The sequence below is a fragment of the Hirundo rustica genome, chromosome 1 (genome assembly GCF_015227805.2).
Source record: "Hirundo rustica isolate bHirRus1 chromosome 1, bHirRus1.pri.v3, whole genome shotgun sequence".
In the NCBI taxonomy this organism is placed as follows: domain Eukaryota; kingdom Metazoa; phylum Chordata; class Aves; order Passeriformes; family Hirundinidae; genus Hirundo; species Hirundo rustica.
In genome coordinates this window covers 81,108,882-81,123,023 of record NC_053450.1, presented here as the reverse complement: position 1 = coordinate 81,123,023, position 14,142 = coordinate 81,108,882, and the positions used below count along the sequence as shown (strand labels likewise).

Genomic DNA, 14,142 nt, shown 5'->3' with positions numbered 1-14,142 from the left:
TTCAGGAGGAGAATTTTGTATTCCTCCTCTATATGGGGTAGCCTTCTGCCTGTTAGAGCACAGCCTTAGTTTTCCACCCATGTCTCTCTATTTGCAGTCACACCTACACTTTTTCCTTTTTGGCCTACTTTTGATGTATATTCTACTTACAGTGTATATTGCAAAACTTTTTATCCCCATCTTGCAACACTATTTGCATTAGAGATTCTCCTTTTTTCTGTAAATGTATAGCACATAATTTCAATATTTCCTCCCTATGTAGTTACTGTGCTGTATTTAAAACACAATGAAAAATAAGTATGAGATAGCAGGCCTTATGCAGCCTATTATTAATAAATTTCTTGTTTTACTGCAAACTTGTAGATGGCATCAACATAAAATGGAGCCATTTCCATTTATCTGAGTGTCCTGTGACTGGTATTGAGCAGATCTATGCCTACCTTTAAACAGGGGCCAGTTCCCCAGATGCCACGGAATAAGCTCAAGAAAATATGAAAAGATACTTCGTTCATCTTTGCAGTTTCAGGGATTCCTTCGTACCTGGATGGTCTCCTAATATTGATTAGAGTAGCCACAATGTTCTCAAACAGAAGCCAAAAGAGTGAAAAAAAACCAGCACAATGAAAAAAAAAAAAAAAAAGTAGAGCCATTACTCATGCCTTTTTATCATCCAGACATCTTCCTATTAAGAAAATACTTTTTAGGATCTGCAAGATTTACATCTGCACCAGGACCTTAGGACATCAGAGATATACGCTTGTCAGTGGCTTTTCTTTTTGTTCTCCCATATAATTACTGGGACAAAAATTATACTATTTTTTTTTTTTTTTTCCCAGTAGTTCCATTGCTGACATAGACCCACTGTGGAATAAAATACTAATTAGAACTTTTCTTTATGTGTTTTACCTGAACTATATTAATTGATTTTGTTCTGGGTCTGGATTTAGCTTTCTGATATTCCCGTATTAGACCAAATTTTGCACTCTATAATATGTATGCAAATATTTCTTTCAGGGACATGTAGCATTCAGTGAAGACCTAGTTCATTCAGAGCCTGATTTAACTGCAACTTAATTCAACAGAAAGGCTCTGACTGGTGTCTGTGAATTGCATCAATCCCTTAATAATTTCAAATGGTATCTAATGGTGAATTCATTCTCACTAGGTACAACGTACTGTGAACATGACTCTGTTGAGCTCATCAATGGTAGTACTCAAGTAATAAGAGGAGCCTAACAACAACACCCCCCACCCCCCCCCCCCCCCTTAGATTTCTCACTCGGCTATTTGATGTGAATCTTCCTTTTGTTATAGTGCAGTTTCACCACCAGATTAAACCCATATCTTTATTCACCCCAACTATTGAAAGCACAGCCCTAATAAAATTTCATGACTACAACCTAGCCTCATGATTCATCTTTCTAAGAGAAAGTGTTGGTACTAAAATAATTATACTAGAAGACTAGACAACTACACTTTACAGCATTTCCTGCTATTCTTTTGGTGCCCACAACAGCTATCATCAGGATTTGTCATTACAGAAAATAATGGTAAGCAGTTTCTAGAAGTTCCAAATTTTTATCTTATGGCCTTGACTCAAATAGTTTTTAGCACCCAGGGACCCACAAAAAAAAGCAAAAATAGCAAGAATCAGAACTTAGAGAACTCCAGTTCTCTTATTTTAGTAAACGACATTATGCTTTAATTGAAAATTATAGCTCAAGTGAACCACAATATTCTGTAATATTGAACATCTGGTGTTACAGTAGGGAACAGTGATTACTTGTACCCAAACAGGCTGCACCAGAAACCAGGAAATTCATTATTGTTGCTGGTAAAACTGTTTATTTCTGTGACTGGCTTGAACATTATTAGTCACAATTCCCCAAACATCCCTTGCAACTTTGTATTATGTTCTTTTCAGGTACAGTGACAAGCCCATCATTATCAATAGCTGTAAGTGACACTAAAGCTGTAAACCTATTGAGCACACAGGGAAACCTCACATACATTGCTTTCTTTCACCTTAAAATAATTTGTCACTGTACTAGCATTAGAGGATAATTTTGCATTCTCCCATGTGTACTGCACACCAGTGACACTGTGTTGCTAGTATAGATATTTAGAGTAATTTGGTTTTCTTCATATAATTCATAGGTTAGGGGTATACCTTTACCCCTGTTATTAAAACAGACCAAACTGAGCTGGTAACACGAGCTTCCGTATTTAAGCCTCAGTTAATAAGAGGGTCCTTAACAAAGCCCTCCTCTCCGAACCCTCCCACTGCATTGAGTTGCAAATCACTGTTTGGCTGGCAAAGCCGTCGTGCTGTCACCCCCCAGCCCCAAACCTTCTCTCGCTGAGCACTGCGGCTCTATCAGCCGCAGCATCTCTGCGAGGGGTAGCAACACCTTTCCTTGCGAGGGACGGTTTTTTATTGATCAGGGGCACGGAATGGAAACCAATCAGACAGAGAGCCCCTTTGGCTTCTGCTCGCTGCCTGCCTGACTTAAAAGTGATGCCGGGAGAGAGGGAGCCCTAGTGAGATGCGAGTGCGTTCCGCGCTGGAGACACGGTAGCGTGCAGAAGGCAGGAAGCAGGTAGAGGAGCAGCCCTGGACGGACAGAGCTGGGCTCACAGAGACAGCCTGGGTGAGTAGATCAACTTCCTGTAGCACGAGAACTGCCGACAGCAAAAGAGCAGATGCTTTCTTTAGGAGTGTCTAAAATGTTGAACATGCCTTACAGATACTTTTTAAGGGAAGGTGAGTGGAGGGGCAGTGTCAGCAGAGCACTTTGGGCATATTTCTCCTACAGAGTTAAAAAAAACACCAACGCACTAAATTGCTGGAATCTAAACTTCTACTGTATATATGACAATTACTGCATATTAAAAAATTAGCAATGCATATTCTCTTTGGCAATAGTATTAGTTATTATTCACTTTTTCCTGCCATATGAGAGTAATAATATAGCCTAACTTTCATGCAGGATGCTTTTGCACCTTTCCAGGTAGAAGCTATCCCCCTTTCCTTTTTTTTTTTTTTTTTTTTTTTTTCCTCCCCCACCTATGTGTTTGTCAATACAGTTAATAAGAAACAACCTTGGTTAAGAAGGATGAAAAAATAGAAAAAATAGGAGGTCATTGTTACTACCAAAAATGACGTGCCTTTTTTTTTTTTTTTTTTTTATTTTCTTTAGTGAAAGTAGCAAAATTAGTGGGATTTTTTTTTTTTTTTTTTTAAACACGTGTTAGAGGGGGAACTGCAGCTCTGGATTCAGAAAGATTGAAAGCTGAGGGAGATGTCCCTTTGGATAGCTGTAGCAGTAAGTCAAAGTCAACAGGCTTAAAGTGCAAGGATGCTTTCCAGAAGTGCTTCCAAACTACCTTGTCAGCCTAATATGTATAATCAGAGAGTGCCACACAAAGCAAGGCAGAAAGCATAAAAGGTCAAACTGACCATTTGATTCTGAAGTAACCAGCAGAAAACAATTGAATTATTTTTTGCCTTTTCACATGCAAGAAACATGCTGTCACATCTATTTCATTTCACTGTATGAGCTTCAAAGAAAGAATGATGTGTATGAACTGAAAGGAAATTGGTATTCCTTGCTGTTGTAAGGCAATGTGCATACAGCAGCCACTCACCTTGTCAAAGATTTATGTCATAGTTCAGAAAATAGAATGATATTTTCTTAAACTACTTTACATTTTCAGTAGATAAATTTACAACCAATGTATGAGTCTTGCTCTGATTAAAGGGATGAAAGTGATAAAACTAATATTTTACTGAAACCACAGCAGGATTATGCTTCATTGCTCAGTACTACACTAACTATTCATGCTAAAGAGAAATATGGTTAAAAAGGCAAGTGTAATACTTGCACTAGTTTTGGAGATGAGATCAAAAGGTTTGTTTAATAAATAATACTGGTCATAGTGATAGGAATTGCTAATGACAAATCTTTAAAAATCATTGTCTCCAAGTCATTCTCCATGTCTAAAAAATAACTTTATTCCAAAAATTGAGTGAACTAATTAAATATTCAGAAGACTTGTGTTACAATTTGTCTATGACTGTTAAGAAATTTATTAGTGAATTATGTTAGTTGTTAAAAAAGGTATATTGCTAACTATATGTCAATCGGACAGATAAAATATATTTTCCTGTCATTGGTACTTCTCTATGCAATAATGTAAATTCAAGAGAGAATTAAATATGTTTGCAGCTAAAGTGAATTTCTATTGAAAAAATATGAAACATTATACAGTCAAATGTCGGTGAAATAATTCTTGTTTCGGGCTCTTTTAAAGTTAGGTAAACAAGATTAATTTTAAATGAAGAAATGTAACTCTATCAGTACTATTACTACTTGTATCTAAAACAGTTACCAAGTATTTTTAAACTTGATGGACTGAGTTCAACAATCGAAGTTTTTCATGTATTTATTGTGTGAACTAAGTAGAGTTTTTAATTTCAGAGATTGTCTTGTAGTGATTATTGTAGAGTATTTTGCTTAGTGTGTAACTGCTACGTCTCACCTAAACACAAAAAGAAGTTTGGTGATACAGTTTGTAGAGAAAATGTGGGGAGAAACATCTCTGCCATATCATCTCTGCTTTACACAACTCCATGGTAAAATTGCTTGAAGCTTTCAGAATTTTCATGCTTGTCTGCAGAAGTGACCATTCTGAATAGGCTGTCCTCCTCTCCAGACAGCAGCCCATGTACAGGAATTTGTGCTCTCCCCTCACCTGGCTGTTAGTCCACAAGGATGCTGATCTCAGCAGCAGTTGCATGGTACTGGCAGAGATGGCCTCTCATAATGGGGTCAGCCAATAATGATGATTTCATTCCCTGACCTATCCACCAAACAAAATGTAATACCCAAAATCCACTAGTTTAAATGTCATCACCCATAATGCTGCTGAAGGAACTGTGCAACATATTTCTGACGTTCCCTTATCTCTGGTACCAGTACATGGTTTCTGAATCTGCACAACATGGATTGCAGGGAATCTACTGGCACAGGCATTTGAGAAGTAGAGCCAGAGAGTAACAGGACTGACAGTTTTCTCTGAGGATGAATTTCTTCAGGAGATACAAGAAAAATGGGCTACATAGTCTAGATTGTAAGACAATATAGATATATAACTGAATGTGTTTCTTCAATGCAGTCAGAACTATTTAACTGCAGAAGGTAACTGAAGCAAAAGCCTAGAGAAAAATGCATCTCCCTCTCATATCAGAATACTTTCTGAATTTCTAAGGTTTGCAGCAGGTGTTACATGCAAATGTTATCTGCAGAGGCACTAATATTTGAACATGAATAGAGACGCCCAAGTAAAAGCTAATTGCATTCAGTATGTGAGTGAGGGTGTTTATGAACATCATTTCTAGGAATAAATCCAAAATTTTGCTAAAGGTGATGGGAGGAGAAGGAAAATATGGCAAAGGGAAATGAATAAAAAATTTTACAGAAGCAGTCAGAGTAATTTCTGGTTTTGCCTTTTAAATACATAGGAAATTGCTGAATGTTAAAAGGCAAGTTATTTTCCTGACTTTCAGTGACTGATCATGATAAAAAATACCCCAGTGGCATCGAGGACTACTTGCTGAGCATGACTGAACAGGAGAGGCGTTTCTTGATCAAATCACACTATGTGTCTGCAGCGCAAATCCTAGTGAAACAGAGTCTTAGTTAATTCCGGGAAAATGTTACTAGCTTCAGGAAAAAGGAAGAATACCGGATGTATACCGCAGCTCAGAAGAAGGCTAAAAATGTTTTTGAAAAAAAAAAATAATATACAGTATGTGATTTTATTATAGAAATGTCAGGAAGTAAGTATGTTATTTATAATCTCTGTTCTGCAATCTTGGCAAGATTACTAAAGGGCATGGATGGCATCATTGTCATCCCATGCACACACAGTGCCACACAAATCTTGACTTGGTCTCAGTTACAGATTAGGTCTGTGCAGAGGCAGGGATAAAATGGGGCCTCCATTTTCCCAGTCCTCCAATTTCTCTGTATGATTACATCAATGTTCATTAAAATATATTTAACTTGAATACTTGACTAACACCATCAATAGCCACAAATGTTTCTCAGAAAATGTATTTCTGCAACTTCAAAATGGAATGCTTCAAGTGATGGCCAGTGTATTCCTTTGTTAGTAAAATGAAAACTTCTATAATTAAATTTCACACTTTTTAGTAGTAAGAGTAATAGCAACATCAAGACAACATCACTTTGGATTCTGTTTTCCTCAGAAAAACATAGTTTTCTTATTATGTTATCTTCTGATACGCAAATGTCAAAGAGGTTTAGGTAAGTACAAATTTTCTAGATGTTAGATGATGTTCAGGTTGCTTTGTCCTCAGAGACTGTATTTGAGAGAAAGAACAACCACCTTCCTGGAGATTATGCTTGTAATGATGTTGCAGTTTAGGGCAATGCATGTTGGTACTCAAGTTTGCCACTTTCTAAAAAATACTGACACCATCTTGCCATTGTACATAAGTATGTTGAGAAAGAACTCCTAAAACACTTGTCTGATTCAAAACATGATCTTTGTAAATTACATTTGATAAGAGATTCTGTGAAATAGAGAAGATTGTAGATAATGCATTCATGTTTGGGGATGGAAAGAGTAGGCCTTTCCATCATTTTAAACAAATTATACAACAGCTCTCAGAAGGAGATTATCTGAATTTACGTATTTTTAATAGTTATATTGAAGTCAATTAATAATGTATACAAGCCTTCTGGCAACATGTATAGTTATAATTAGATTTAGCTATTACTTTCAAAAAAGTATGATCTATTATATTGATAATCAGTGGTGCAGAATTTGACATTTATGCTTCGGCATGTCTTAAAAAAACATCAAGTTGTGTAAAAAGTGTTCAATAAAGGAAATTTAAAAATATAATGATCTAAAAAAACCCAGCTTAAAGTCTTATTAAAATAATTGGATTTTATTTCTTCTGTACCCCATCATTCAATATTTGCTCCTAAAGAGATGAAGACACAAAGCAAAAAAGTCTAATTTGGGTATAAGAGTGAAGTTTATATCATCGCTTCTGTTCTGAAAGAAAAAATAGGGACAGAAAAAATGAAATTATGCATTTTAAAATCCAACAGTTATAAATTCTGTATGATTTGAAGGTATCAGTAAACTACTCACATCTGATTTCAATTGATAAAAATAGCCCCAGTTTATGAACAGAACTGTTATATATATATTTTATATATATATATATATATACACACACACACACACACACACACACACATATACACCTTCATGCATGTATACATGCATCTAGAGGCATAAACCCAAGCATAACTCACTCAAATTCTAGAGAAAAATAATAAAATATTTGTACAAAGCAATATGTTACAATGGGTTTTCTTAAGTTTATAGTGCCGCATTCTGGCTGAATTTTTCTGCTTACTTTGTTGTTTTTTACAATACTTTCACATGGTTTGCATTATTTTTCACTATGTTCCATACTAGTGGATTTAAATATCAGGCTTTGTAGTAGACAGCAATTGTAAAAATTATTTTTAAGTCAAAGATATTGATTTTGGGTAATTTCATGGAAATAATTTTGCCTGTGTAGCAAAAGGAAAAAGAAAAATCAGGAAAACATACTTATTTCAAAAGGAAATCCTTGTAGTTGTTTTAACTATTTGTCATGAGAGATGTCTGTGCTTGTACTGCAATCCAGAACCTGTATTCAGGATGAGTAACATTTTGCAATAAGACTGGTCCCACTGAAGCCAGTGAAATTACTTTTGTGCATTTCCCTTACCCCAAGTAAAAATGAGTGCTGAATCTGTGTTCTTATAATGATGCTATCTGATAAAAAAAAATCTGTTTTCCTCAGAGTAAACATTAAAATATTGAATTACAGAAAATATTTTTCCATTTCCTGGAAGATTTGCAATAATCCTTATATTTTCTTCCCAAATATAAAGGGTAATTTCATTACTAATGAAAATTCAGACTCATAGGAAAAATGTGTTTCTATCTAAAAAATAATTCAGTCTCTTCATTCCTTCCTGTTATCTGCAATCCATGGATTGCCAGCAATTGAGCTTGATCTTGTTTTTAATCATTTTAAATTTGTGTTATATATGACTTCTTTCCTAGTCAAGATGGCTATCTGATTGGATTTACATATTTTCTAGCGTAAGATAATAAGTAAAATCCCCTGTGTTCTAAATAAAATTAATTAATCTCTTCAAGTTCTTTCATGGAGATGGAACAATACTGAAGGTAATTGTTCTTTGCTTAGTATTAGTAATAGTAGTAGTAGCATCAAGGCTGAAAACTCACACATTACTTGAAGCACTGATTTTGAGACATTTTAATTACTTTTGTCACATTTTGATAAAATTCAAGTTTCTGGTTCTGGCTGATCTTCCAGTTATTGTCTTCTTGAAAAATCTACTAAACCATCCCTGCAGTAAGCAAAAAGGCCTTTAAATTAAAAAAAAAAAAAAAAAAAAAAAAAAAAAAAAAAAAAAAAAAAAAAAAAGGTGTTGCGTTTAATGTACATATAATTACTTTTAAAGGTTAAGAGAAGAAACTATCAAAAAAGTTGGTCCAGCTGCTCTCAGCTACCATTGGCCAAAAAAAAAAAAAATCTATTGGTTGAGAATCTTTCCCTGAAGCTTGCATTCAGAAAAGGGGAAAAAAGCGCCATTTAGCTCAAAAGGGGGAATGAATTAGGAAGTTGCTGGACTAAACCACAGACTGAAGTTTTTTGCCAAAAAAAAAAAAAAAAAAAAATTTCTACAAGTGTGCGTAATTTGGAACAGAAGCTTTGTGTTATGCATCTGACTGAGAACTTTCCTAAGATTTACATGTGGGGGTCCCAAATGATAAAAAAGCAGGGCAGAAACATGCATTGAGTAACCCAGGGTAATTCTTAAAGAACATGCTTAGAGCTACTTGAAGAAACCTTGCCAACCTTCAGATGGAAGCATCTCTAGTTCTCTGGAGAGGGAACAAAATGAAGGAGAGAGGGACAGAGGGAGGGAAGGAAGAGAAGGAAGAGAAGGAAGGAAGGAAGGAAGGAAGGAAGGAAGGAAGGAAGGAAGGAAGGAAGGAAGGAAGGAAGGAAGGAAGGAAGGAAGGAAGGAAGGAAGGAAGGAAGGAAGGAAGGAAGGATTTCCTCTTCAAGAAGAGTGGATTCAATACTGTGGGGTAGCTACAATAAAAGTAGGATGAGAATGAATATTATGGTTTATGTCCTTCGCAAATAGCATCAGAATCAATAATTTTTACAGACTGAAAGAAGAAATCTGAAAAAAATGTACTTTAGAAGTACATAAAAAAGGGGACATTGTGGTAGAATGGAAAAGTAAGAGTCACATTAATTTCCAACTTCCTTCACCTCTAGTTAAGTAGCACTAATTAAACTTCATGCCAGTCAGCCTGTGAGTTTAGTAGAAAATTTTTAATATAATGAAATTCCATTGCCTGTGGTATAAACTTACATGTATTTGTGTATATATGTATCTATATCTGTATCTGTGTCAATATAGTTTCATCATTATTTTGATAGAATTTTAGAGACAGGTTAAAGATCTAGCAATCTAGGTATACTTATATCTCTCTATATATCTACCTATATACCTACATATTTCTATGTAAATATAGCTGTAAGGTGTGATGACCGATATAGATTTTTAATTTGTTTGTTTTTTCATGTGCACATCTCTGCTATGAAAGTCATGCATATACTTGCACTGTAAGTTCTCCAGAGCTATATGTTCTAGTTACTAACAGCTAAAGCAATAGTCTTATGTGCTCTGACTTGAGGAGGTCTTTGCGGGTCATTTCCAGTTTTTATCCTGTAACATCAGACCTAGAGTAATAAATATCAGAAAAAAAAAAAAAAAAACCCAACAGAAAAACCTCTGCTCTGTCTGTACTGTCATTCTAGAATCACAGAATGAATTGGGTTAGAAAGAAACTTCAAATTTGATGCCCCTGCCATGGGTGAGGGCACCTTCCTCTAGATCAGGTTGCTCAAAGCCCTATCCAACCCGGCCTTGAATTTTTCCAACAATGGAATATCCACAAATTCTCTGGGCAACCTGTTTCAGTGTCTCAATGCCTTTGCTGTAAAACATTTCTTCCTCATGTCCAACCTGAACGTTCTCTTCCAGTTAAAAGTTGTTAGCTAACATTGAGTTCTTCATCTGCCAGTATTCTCAAATCCTTATCAGCAGAGCTGCTCTCAATCTTTTAATCCCACAATCTGTAGTGATGCTGGGGATTACTCCAGCCCAGGTGCAGCATCTTGGGCTTGGCCTTGCTAAACTTCATGAGATTTGCATAGGCACATTCATTGTCTGTAAAGGTCCCTCTCGACGGTGTTGCTTCACTCAGGTGTAGCAACTGCACCACACAGCTTGGTGTCATCTGCAAACTTGCTAAATGTGCAGCCTTTCTCACTGTCTGTGTAGCTAAAAAAGGCATTAAATAGTATTGGGCCTGATAGAGACCTTGAGGAGCTCCACTATTTACTGGTTTCCATGCAGCCATTGACTGTAGATCTTTGAATGAAGCCAAATATCCGATTCTTTATCCGTGTAACAGTCTAATCATCAAACATGTGTGCCTCTAATTTAGCAGCATGACTGTTTTGGGGGATCATATCAAAGGCTTTACAGAAGTCCAGATATATGATACTGGAAGGTACCTTGTCCAGTGATGCAGTCACTTCATCTCTGAAGACATGTGATCAGTCAGGCAGAATTTGCCCTTGGTAAATCCATGTTTTCTGTCCCTAACCACCTCCTTGTCTTCCCTATGCTTTAATATATCTTGCAAGATGATATGTTTCATAATCACACCAGGTATAGAGGTGAAACTGACTCTGTGGCAGTTCCCAGGGCCCTCCAGCAAATCATGTCCAATTTATTCTTTTAAGATTTCTAGAAAATTATTCTACTTCATTAAACAAATTCGTTTTGAGGCAAAATTTCCATGAAAGAGGAACTTTTGACTAAATCAAGTTAATAAAATTACACGGCATGACTAATTGGTAACTTTCACTGAATCATTTTAATACCCATGCACTCTATTCCTCACTACAAGTATTGACAAAATTCACACCTTCAGAAAATTGAAGCAAACATTTAATCATGGAGTTTTAAGCTTCCCTTTCTGCTTCTCACCTCAAGGAGCAAAGGTTCAGGCAACTTGAAATCTTTTTGTTACAGAGGAGTTTTTGGAATTCTTCATCCTTCCTGTATGGTCATCTAAAAGATCAGCCCCAAGGTAAACAATACCTCTGTTAACTTTAATTTAGATGTTACTTTACAATGCAAATAAAAGTTGACTACTTGGTCCTACTTTGTTTAATTGGTTCTGAAGTTTAGTTTTATCCTGATAAGTGAAAGGTCAAATGATGTGAGCATACTCCTTTTAAACAGAAACCGTGCCCACTACCAAGTATCTGAAGAGCAGGAAGGACAAGGAAAAGATAGATATGTTCTTTGGTTTTATGCAGGTAATCTATAATGGTTGTTTCTAAGGCACACAGAAGGAAGCATGAGGTTTCCAGCATTGCCACGGAGCATCCAAGATTTCTTTTTCTGATTATAAAAACTATAATGGAAGATGTTAAGATTTAAATGTAAGGTAGTCATAGGATAAAGTCACCACCTTCATATACAATTGCTATTTGCCCTGACATATAATAGTGTTCATCTTTGAAGGCAGCATGTTTTGTAACTTTTTTCTCAAAATATTGAATGATGCCATATGGCATATTAAACAGTTGAGACTGGAAATTGTTTTATCTTAATAAATCTTAATACCTCACAAGCCATATTCTTTACAGGAATGGATGTTAAAATTCTAGGTTATCTCACTGGGAATTTAAAAACTATTTGTCCATATTAATTTGTTTTATTGACTAGAGTCCTCTGAAATTATGTGCAAAAGATATTTCAACACAATCACTCAAAACCCCTCAATATTTCAATGCAGAAATATACATATGCTTTCCGTAGATGGTATGTGCTTGTATATATACAAGTATGTACCTATGGGCATAAATAAGCATAATTAAAAAGTTCAAGCTCTTACTTATGAGAGTTATGTGCATTATAATTTCATTGAGTTCATCTGGTCGTGAGCAGGAGTACCACAAGATCCCAGCAGAAACTTAATATGTGTGAAGCCAGTTTAAAAAATTTTTACCTGCCAGAATGGAAACAGTAACATAACATTTCTGACATTTATCTCTTTTAATACTGTACCCCTCCCCAGGGTGTGGCTTCACTGGCTTCTTGCACAACCAGCAACTGGTCTCCCTGTGTTTGTGCTGTGGTTTGAGCTGGGGGACTATTGACTTTTTTGGGGTCAGAGGAACTTGTTGATTTGAAGAGATGGTTTGGAGGTATCTGACTGATCAGTGATCCTCAACCCAATGGAAGTGAGAAAAAAGAGGGTGGAAGCCTCCACTAAAGGATGAACTGTCAGCAAAAAATTATTTTACTGTTGTTCTGGAGACCAAACTGGTTTATCAGGTACAAGAAAAGATGCTTCCCCCTGCTCCAAGTCTCCCTGACCTATTGTCCAAAAGAATTAATGTCACCAGCATGTTTGCCTTAACACTTTATTGATATTGAAATAGAGAAAGAGTGGGAAGGGTAAGAGTAATTACTAATGTCTCTACTCCATCATTCCAGAAAAGAAAGGGGATTGGGTTAAGCAAACCACCCGGCCTAAGAACATGCACCTATATCACTGGATATCCATAGCTTGCTGTGCTATTAGAGCAGTCAATAAGGCAAGTTATATACTCCTCTATCACTTTTATTTAATGATAGTGACTATTTGGCAAAAATCATAACTAATAACTGCTAAAAATATTGTTAATACTTCTGCATTCCCCTGACATGGAAAATATTTAAATGAAAGTCAATTATAATTTGTATATCAGACACAGCTCTAGCAGAATAACACAGCACTACCTAGATGTTCTAGGGATGCACTGCTTTAAGTGGATGGTTCTTATTCTGTGAGTCTGCAAACTTCTCAGGAGCCTGTTTCTAACAGAACTACACAAAAATATATAGTCAAATTACAAGCAGCTTGAAATTTGTCATACAGAATTGCACTTTCCTGATGGAAAATATTTATAGTACCTCTAATCTCTAGTAACCAAAAAGGAACAATTTAGAACCACATGTGTCTACTGCATTTTCAACAGATTAGAGGTTTATGAAAAAAAAAAGATACGTGGCTTAAGTAACCTTGTTTTTGTTAGAGACCATAGACTGCATATAAAAGAACAGGGAGTGGAGGAATTTTTATTCATACTTTTTTGGGATTTTGATATCTCTAAGAAATCCAAAGGATAAGAGGATAATCAGGCAGGCACAGACAGTGCAGTTTAAAAAAATAGATATTTTAACCCTTCTGGTTTTAATATGAAGCAATCAACAAGTTCAAAACCCTCTGTGGATATAATCCTGCATTGTTTAAGTTCACTTTTTTGCCTTTGACTCCATCTTTGATAAAAATAACCAAATTTTACTTTTGAATTTGAAGTCCTGTTTATTTACTATGGGATAGTGTAAACAGCCATAGCTTATTGTTCAGAAAAAAATATACACTGGCTTGAACAACACATTTTTTGATGGAGCTCAGACTAAAATACTAAATTAAAATATTGAAGCAAGAAATAATAGAACATGAGAAAATTATATAAATAATATGAGAACACCATATGCATTGTCTTTGTAACAATATCTCATGGATCTGAAAGAATATAGCTGTTTTATTAGAGACCAGAGAAATTAGTATTCCTGTGGTGCCCCTCAGAAATTGCCAATTACCAGTCAGTAATTACAACAAAGTATTTCAAAGTGTTCTATGACAGCAATCAAATATAAGCTTCAGGTAAACAACAAAAGTGCCCATAGTTCTGATGGAAAGCTCATCATGATCTAGCTGAATATTCCCATGGACATGAGTAACATTTAGATCCAATCTTTATAAAGGGAGGAAATATTGTCACAGTCATTAAAAGGCCGAGCAGAGGACTTGAGAGCTGCAAGGGGACCGAAAGGGCAGAATGCACTGCACAGCTGAGCACCAGCT

At 35.8% G+C, this 14,142-nt stretch overlaps 1 protein-coding gene across 1 annotated transcript in view; it reads left to right on the top strand.

Moving 5' to 3' along the window:
* The first annotated feature begins 2,438 nt into the window (after positions 1-2,438).
* Positions 2,439-14,142, top strand: part of CDH9 (cadherin 9) — a 105,308-nt gene continuing 93,604 nt past the window's right edge. The window contains exon 1 of the mRNA XM_040059071.2: positions 2,439-2,651. The gene's annotated coding sequence lies outside the window, so the exon portion shown is untranslated. The remainder of the gene's footprint in view (positions 2,652-14,142) is intronic.